This window comes from Dipodomys merriami, unplaced genomic scaffold, assembly GCF_024711535.1.
Source record: "Dipodomys merriami isolate MVZ:Mamm:240054 unplaced genomic scaffold, mDipMer1.0.p SCAF_568, whole genome shotgun sequence".
In the NCBI taxonomy this organism is placed as follows: domain Eukaryota; kingdom Metazoa; phylum Chordata; class Mammalia; order Rodentia; family Heteromyidae; genus Dipodomys; species Dipodomys merriami.
The window spans coordinates 55,954-63,542 of record NW_027206144.1 but is presented as its reverse complement, the minus strand read 5'-3'; the positions used below and the strand labels follow the sequence as shown (position 1 = coordinate 63,542).

Here is a 7,589-nt window from a genome sequence, read left to right as displayed (position 1 = left end):
TTTGTGTCCTACTCCCCAAAAAAAAGAGTTATTTTCAAGTGTTAATAGTTTATAATTGAATCTTCAGTATCATAAGAAATTTTGAAAAATGGATTGTGCGGGGAAGATGTAGCGACCTCTTCTGCCAACCTGCCCTTTGCCTCCGCACTTCTCTGGGGCCAGCAGCAGCCCGATCAGGGGCCCGGGGCTGCAGGCTCAGACAACGGCCATGGGCTTGGCGTCCAAGCAGCAGTTGGGAGGTGGCTGCGCCAAGGCAGCGGAGAAGGCACCCGAGGAGGCGCAGGAGGATGCCGCTCAGGTGGCTGAGGAGCCTCAGCTGTTGCACAGGGCTGGCATCTGTAAGTAGTTCAATGTGCTCAGAGGGTTCGGCTTCCTATCCATGACAGCCTGCATAAGGGTAGCGCTCGACCCCCTGGTGGACGTCTTTGTGCACCAGAATAAGCTGCACATGGAGGGCTTCCAGAGCCTGAAGGAGGGAGAGGCTGTGGAGTTTACCTTTAAGAAGCCTGCCAAAGGCCTAGAATCCATCCAAGTCACTGGGCCCAGTGGGGTGTTCTGTATTGGGAGTAAGAGGTGGCCAAAGGGGAAGAACATGCAGAAGAGCAGATCCAAAGGAGACAGGTGCTACAACTGTGGTGGTCTAGACCATAATGGCAAGGAATGCAAGCTGCCACCACAGCCCAAGAAGTGCCACTTCTGCCAAAGCATCAACCACATGGTGGCCTCCTGTCCACTGAAGGCTCAGCAGGTCCCCAGTTCCCAGGGAAAGCCTGCCTACTTTAGGGAAGAAGAAGAGATCCACAGCCCTGCCCGGCTCCCTGAGGCCCAAAATTGAGCCCCCAGAGTCGGGGGGGACAACTCTAGCTAGCAGGAAGTTTCAAGGAGCAGGCATCAATCGGCAAAGTGGAGAAAGTTGGAATATGGATTGGGTTGGCGAGTAGCTGTCTCTTCCATACGTCTCAAGCCAGGATGTCCCAGCATCATCCCATCTTCTCTTTTGATGAGGGGAAGGGGTGATGCATAGTAATCCCATCATGATCTATCCCAATTCAAGTGAGGGGCTTTGGGGGAACCACTTGTGAAACCTGCGTACTTTATATGATAATCTTCACCTGAACTACATGCTTCCCCTCCCTCCCCTCCAGCCTCCAGCTTCTAAAAGTGACCCAGATTGGCAAGTTGTTCCTTTAAAGAAGGATGTGTCCAATTTCTCTTGCCAGAGTGTGAAACAATTAAGCACCAGACCAGCAGATCCAAGGGCTCAAATCCCCAAGGTGTAGTACCCCGGGTAGGAGGACCTGTCAGGAGCAAGGCAGGGTTGTTTTGTTTTGTTTTGTTTTTTTGTCTCTCCACCACCTCCTCCCCTCCACATCTTGTTTCCTCATCACCCTATCTTGAGCTGTAGTGCTGGGAGAGCTGGTCCAGGCATTGGGTTGTGATGACAGGCAACATGGGTGACTAGGGAATGGCTGCAAACCTGCTGCTCTGAGCTTCTCCCTGCTCCCGCCCCCATTTCTGGGCCAATGTGATTGTAATTTATTTGTTCCCTTGGATTACTGCACCTTGGGTCCCTGCTTTCTCCAGGATGCCAAACCTGCAATATCTGTGTGAATGACGTATCTTGTGCATTTTAACTTTTTTTTCTTATTATAAATATTCTGGTTTTGTATTTTTATATATTTTAATCTTAAGGCCCTCATTCCTGCACTGTGTTCTCAGGTACATGAGCAATCTCAGAGATAAATGGCCAACAGCTCCAGTTCGGCATAGCAGGAAGACTTTGTTGTTTTTATCACCATGGAGAGCAATCATTTGGAGTGCATAGCCTATTGAACGACTTCATTTTTGCCAATTAGAGCTGGCTTTTTTGCCATAGGGTCCTCTTGAAACCCCCTCAACACTTGGAAATGTTTCATGGGAGACTAGGTTTTTAATTAGGTTGCCCCATGACTTGTTCTCCTTCTGCTGGAAGAATGGAAATTAGTCTAAACAGGAAACGGTGGTTCAGACAAGGTAGAAGACGACCAAAGAGGAAGCCACGGTTAGTAATGATTGTCTAATCCTATGGCTCTGCGACTTGTTTTCTTTCCATATACTATATCTATCCTTTACTAGGTTAGGTTGGGATTACTGTGCAAATAACTGTATATGTATTTTTTTTCCTCTAAGGAATGGGAATTGATATGTTTGGATTTTAAGACCACAGATTTGTGTCCACCTTCTACTAGCCATGCAGGGATGGATCTATAAAAAGCAAGGACCAAATCCTCAGTCTCGGCTTCCAGGGAAACCCATAAGTGTAAGCCTCTCTCTGGAGCCCGTGTCCTGCCCTGCTGCATAATTGTTCATAGTGTTGTGTTAGCTAAAGGAGAAAAAGGAGGTTTCGTTTACAAGCTGTGAGATCACCACAAACCTACCTCATGTGTTAAAATGGGACAAATGCAATAGAATGCATTGGATGATGTGTGTCTGATCCTAGTTTCTTGTCTTCCCACAAATGCTGCCCCCTCTAGTTAATTGTATTTGTCTAGGCTCTGTAGGACTTTACTGAGTTTCTGAGTTGGTCATTTGCTAGATGGCCTAGTTTGTGTAAATAATAATATGTGGGTCTTTTCTCCATGTTCCTTTTGGGGTTTTATTGTTTACAAACTTCTTTTAGAGTTGAGAAAAACAGCCAAAGCATCTTTGACAGAAGGTTCTGCACTAGACAAAAGGATCTGATGCTAAGTTGGGGGAACTTCTAAAGTGAGGATCTTGAACCAGTTTTTCTTTTGTTCCCTCACTTCCCCTATTTCCCATTTTGGACTAGATCTTCGTTGGTAAAAATAATAATAAGTCCCTATCCTCTACCCTTTTCTCCCTCAAAAGAAAACCTACATGTCCATACACAGATGACTCTTGGAATGTCTCTTCAACCTTTATGTGACTTATGCAAAATTCTGAAGATGCTAGTGCTCCAACCTCTCCACCCCCCCACACACACACCTTGTTCCCAACCTGAGTCCATGTTTTTTTTAACGTAATTCTCATCAAATATGACATTTGTGACCAAACTTGCTTGTTCTGTAATACTAGAGAAAATCAATTGGGCTTTCCATGTAGAAAGTGGGGTCAGCAGACCAGGAAAGGTAATATGAATGTATGTTAAAGTCACTCAGGAACTTGTACACAGGTGCAAGAAAAGTTATGTCAAAGTGGCCACAGATTGTTTAATGGGAGACGAATGTAATGCCGTGTTTACTGCTAGAAACCAAAGCTTTGTGAGAGAACTTGAATTTATGGGGAGGGAGGCTGGAAAAGTGTGTACCTGTCTGTCCTTTCTCTGATCCCCAGACTAAAGCTTCCTTGGGCTTTTATGATACCAGTACTGCGGTGTTTTATTTCATGATTGATTTGTGCTGTACCCGAGTACTTCCTTTCCCCTTTTCTAATCATTTTTTTTAAACACATAATGACTCTTCCCTTACCTTTCTTTTCCTGGGAAAATACAATGAAGAAATAAGTAAATGAATACTTAAAAAAAGAAATTTTGAAACAATGTAGTAGAATTGATGTCTTTTTTAGGGGGTGGATTCTGGTTGTGGGGCCTGAACTCTGGGCCTGGGCGCTGTCCCACAGCTCTTCAGCTCAAGTCTAGAGTTCTTCCACTTGGGCCACAGCGTCACTTCCGGCTTTTTTCTTTTTGCTTATGTGGTGATGAGTAATCGAACCCAGTGCCCCATGCATGCATGGCAAGCACTCTACCACTGAGCCACCTTCCAGCTCTTTATGTCTTTTTAAACCAATTGTATTCAGAAGTTCAAGAACTATAATCTACCTCCAAAAATCTATTTAATTTACACCTTTGTAAGTAGAGTATTTCCATCACCCAAATGCACACCCATGCACATTTGCAAAGTAACTCTGTTTTGTCTGAAGTACCAATAAACATTATCACTAAAGTAGAAAGCATTGGAACGTAGGTTCATTCTATCTCTCTCATAGATTTTTCTCCACTCAAATACTCAAGTGTTACAATTGTTCTAATTATTTAAAATCATAGTTTTTGTCTTTCATTTCCTGCAGGTTCTTGAGTACTGAATTAATTAGTGTTTTCTTGGGTTGTTTTGTTTCATTTGAATCTCTGTGTTGAGTTGTTCCTCACATTTCCTTTTGTTTCTTTCCCTCAAGTTCTTACCTAAAGTGCTGAGAAACCAATTCTTCTTTCTCAAGATAGTCAGGGTGAACATTATTTATTCCAAAGCAATTTCAGTAACATTTAAACACCTTCATATCTATGAATGGTAAACACATGCTAAGTGCTGAGAAGGGTGTTTTTATTTTCATGGCAGCCTTTGGCATACACAGGCAGATCATGAAATATATGAATAAAATAAAACTACAGATGCATGCCTGGAGGAGAAAAAGCTATTATTAATTGTTTGACAGAGGTTTCTCTTCTAGGGAAAGAAAAATATTGCTTGGTGCAGGATTTCACAAAATCATATTGCTAGGAGGAACCTAAACTATCATCTAATACTACAGACTTAATACCACTTGAGCCACCGCACCACTACTGGCTTTTTAGTGGTTTATTAGAGATAAGAGTCTCATGGAATTTCCTTCCCCGGCTGGCTTTAAACCGTTATCCTCAGATCTTAGACTCCTGAGTAGCTAGGTTTACAGGTGTGACCTACCTCAATCCTTATACAAAAATTTAAGATAAAAATGATTATCAATCTAAATGTGAGATGTAAAAACCTATAAGACATAAACGTAAAAATTCATGACATTGTATCAGTAAAGGTGTCTAAATGGAAAGCACTAGTGGCTAAAGAAAAGCAAGAATATATTGGATTATATCAAGTGATAGCCTTTCATATTTCAAAGGACACTATAACCGAAGTGAAAGCATATCAAACAGATAGAGGGAATATATTTGTTAATGCTACAAGGTGAATTCTACAATGATTCTGAATGTTAAGTATTTTTATATCTTCTAATTCTATATAATTTTTTTCCTGAATAGGATATTTTTTAAAGAACATTTGTAAATTAATAGTCAATAATAGGAGCATATGATATAAGTTCCTCTTTAGTATCTAAGAAAAAAGAAAAAGAAAACTCACTAGTAGGACCCTAATATAAGAAGATGACACAAAATATAGTAATGCATTTGTGGAGAAATCGATAAATTCCTCATAATGATCGATTTGAATAATACAATCATTTTAGCAAGCAAGTTTTCAAGTCTTAGACTTCAAAAAGAATTGTATAGGATCCATTCATTACACTTCTATGAATGTATTAAAGAGAAGTAAAAAAAGTGTTTGGACAGGGAATTGTAGTTCATTGACAGGGCACTTGAATAGTATGTATGATACCCTGGAAAAAATCCCCCAAATCAAATTTTGAAAAGACACACTGTAGAGGATGTATGCTGGATAAATTCCTATAACAGAATTTTATATCTATTTAAATGTCTGTTTTATAAATTTATAGATTTCTATTTGAAGAAATGCAAGTTTGTGAAAATTATGCTTTGAAAACCTATGAAAGTACAATTCACTTCCAAAACTAAAATGTCTACAATAAAAGGAGGTTATATATTGCAAGTGAATTACATGTCAGAAAAAAAATTGTTAAAAATTCATCACACAAAATGCAGAATACCTAAAGAGATGTTTTTGGTGTTGGCTAAAAACTCTGTAGACAACAGCGTTTAAAACAAAGATGTGATTTCTGTTTATTTTGAGGGTTTTTTTGTATGTTATTTTGAGTTTATAAAGAGAACTCAATCAAATAGTCTATTTGATAACTGGAATACCTAGGAATTATGCAACACTTATAAGTAATTGATAACTTCTTCTTTTTTATTTTATTTTATTTTATTTTATTTGTGAACATACTGTACAGATTGGTTACAATTACATGGGCAGGATAATGCGTATATTTCTTACCAAGCATTGCAGCCTCCTCCTTTGTTTACCCTTCACATCCTTTCCCAGCTTTCCCCCTCCCCCCCAGTCCCAATCCTTCTCCCCCCCCCCCCCCGCTTTGGACATGACAACTTGTACTTCTCATTGCTGCAACTTTTTCTGGAAAAAACTTTTAGCAAATGACAGAAGACACAATTCTATGCATCTGCATTTTATGAAAGCCAATACAGTTGCTTTTCTCTACTTTGCTAGGTAAAAAAATGTATTCTCAAAAGCCAAAAGCAGTGAAAAGAAACAAAATACACAATCATCTTGATTTATTTGTGAAAATAACAAATGAAATAAAAGAATTCCACTTAAGGGACTCCAATATTAGTATCTATGAAGCTGTTCCTGAATGCCAAAATCCATTGAATTTTTGGAATTTCTACGAACATATAAAAACTAGAACAAGAAAACAAATATAGTCTTAGAGTGAAGCAGCGTTGCAATAATTTTCTTAATTGTTTTGAAATTACAAAAGAATTGATACTCCTTTGCTTTGGATATCATTTAAAAATGTTTATCACTTATTATAATTCAAATACCAAGCAAGAGTAATTTTATATAATCACTACAAATATCATTTTAATACTATCATAAAATAGAATAAAAAACCAGTCCCAATATTTTACTTACCTATCATTATTCTTAATTCCTAATCATTACCTAAATAACTTAATCTTTATCTATGTCTTCAGCATAGATGTAAATATTCTATACATTTTACTTAACATTTTCCAAGGGCATGTATTCATGTTTCTAAGAAATTTTCACAGCAGTTAAAAGATGCTTTTGTGAAATTAATGTGATATATTTTGTTGTTGTGGATATTGTTTTCAAGGCCTGGGCGTTGTCCCTATGAGTTTTTATGCTCAGGGAATGCACTCTACAACTTGAGGCACAGAGCTTATTCCTGTTTTTAGTGATTAATTGGAGATAAGAATCTAACAAGTACTTTTCTGTCTGGGTTAGTTTCGAACACAATTCTAAGATACCAGCACCCAGAATAGCTCGAATTATAAGTATGAGTTACTGACACTTGGTTTGATGAATTTTAAAAAATTGTAATTATGTTCTAAGATGTTTGTTTTACTACAATGTATATCATTCTACACATAAATTTAGATAGATATATGTATATATTTCTCATGACAAATAATCCCTAAAAATGCATCTTTCTATACATCATATATATATATATATATACATCATATATATATATATATCAAATACATATATATATATAGAGAGAGAGAGAGAGAGAGAGAGGACAGAATTTTATGCTACTATTTTTGACCTTTTTCATTTGAAAGATATATAGTCTATTTATCTAAAAGTTTACTAGAATAAAATAATGAATATTTAAATAGAAAGTAGAATTTATTACTTTCAAGGAAATTTTAGATATGCATATGATATTGTAGTTACATTTACAGTATATCACTTGAAAAAATTCTGTTCAAACTCTTAAATATTTCTGTGTAGTGACAGGGAGAGAGAAAGTTAATTCAAATTGGTGAGGAATTTGCAATGCTTCAAACATCCATTCCATAATTTGTTTTTTTTTAATAAGTTTTTTTTTCTTTGTGAACATACTGTACAGAGGGGTTACAATTACATGTACAGGAT

The 7,589-nt window shown here is 37.9% G+C and overlaps 1 pseudogene; it reads left to right on the top strand.

Annotated features, from left to right (window-relative positions):
- The first annotated feature begins 208 nt into the window (after nucleotides 1-208).
- Nucleotides 209-835, top strand: LOC138812362 (protein lin-28 homolog A pseudogene; annotated as a pseudogene).
- The last annotated feature ends 6,754 nt before the right edge of the window (nucleotides 836-7,589 follow it).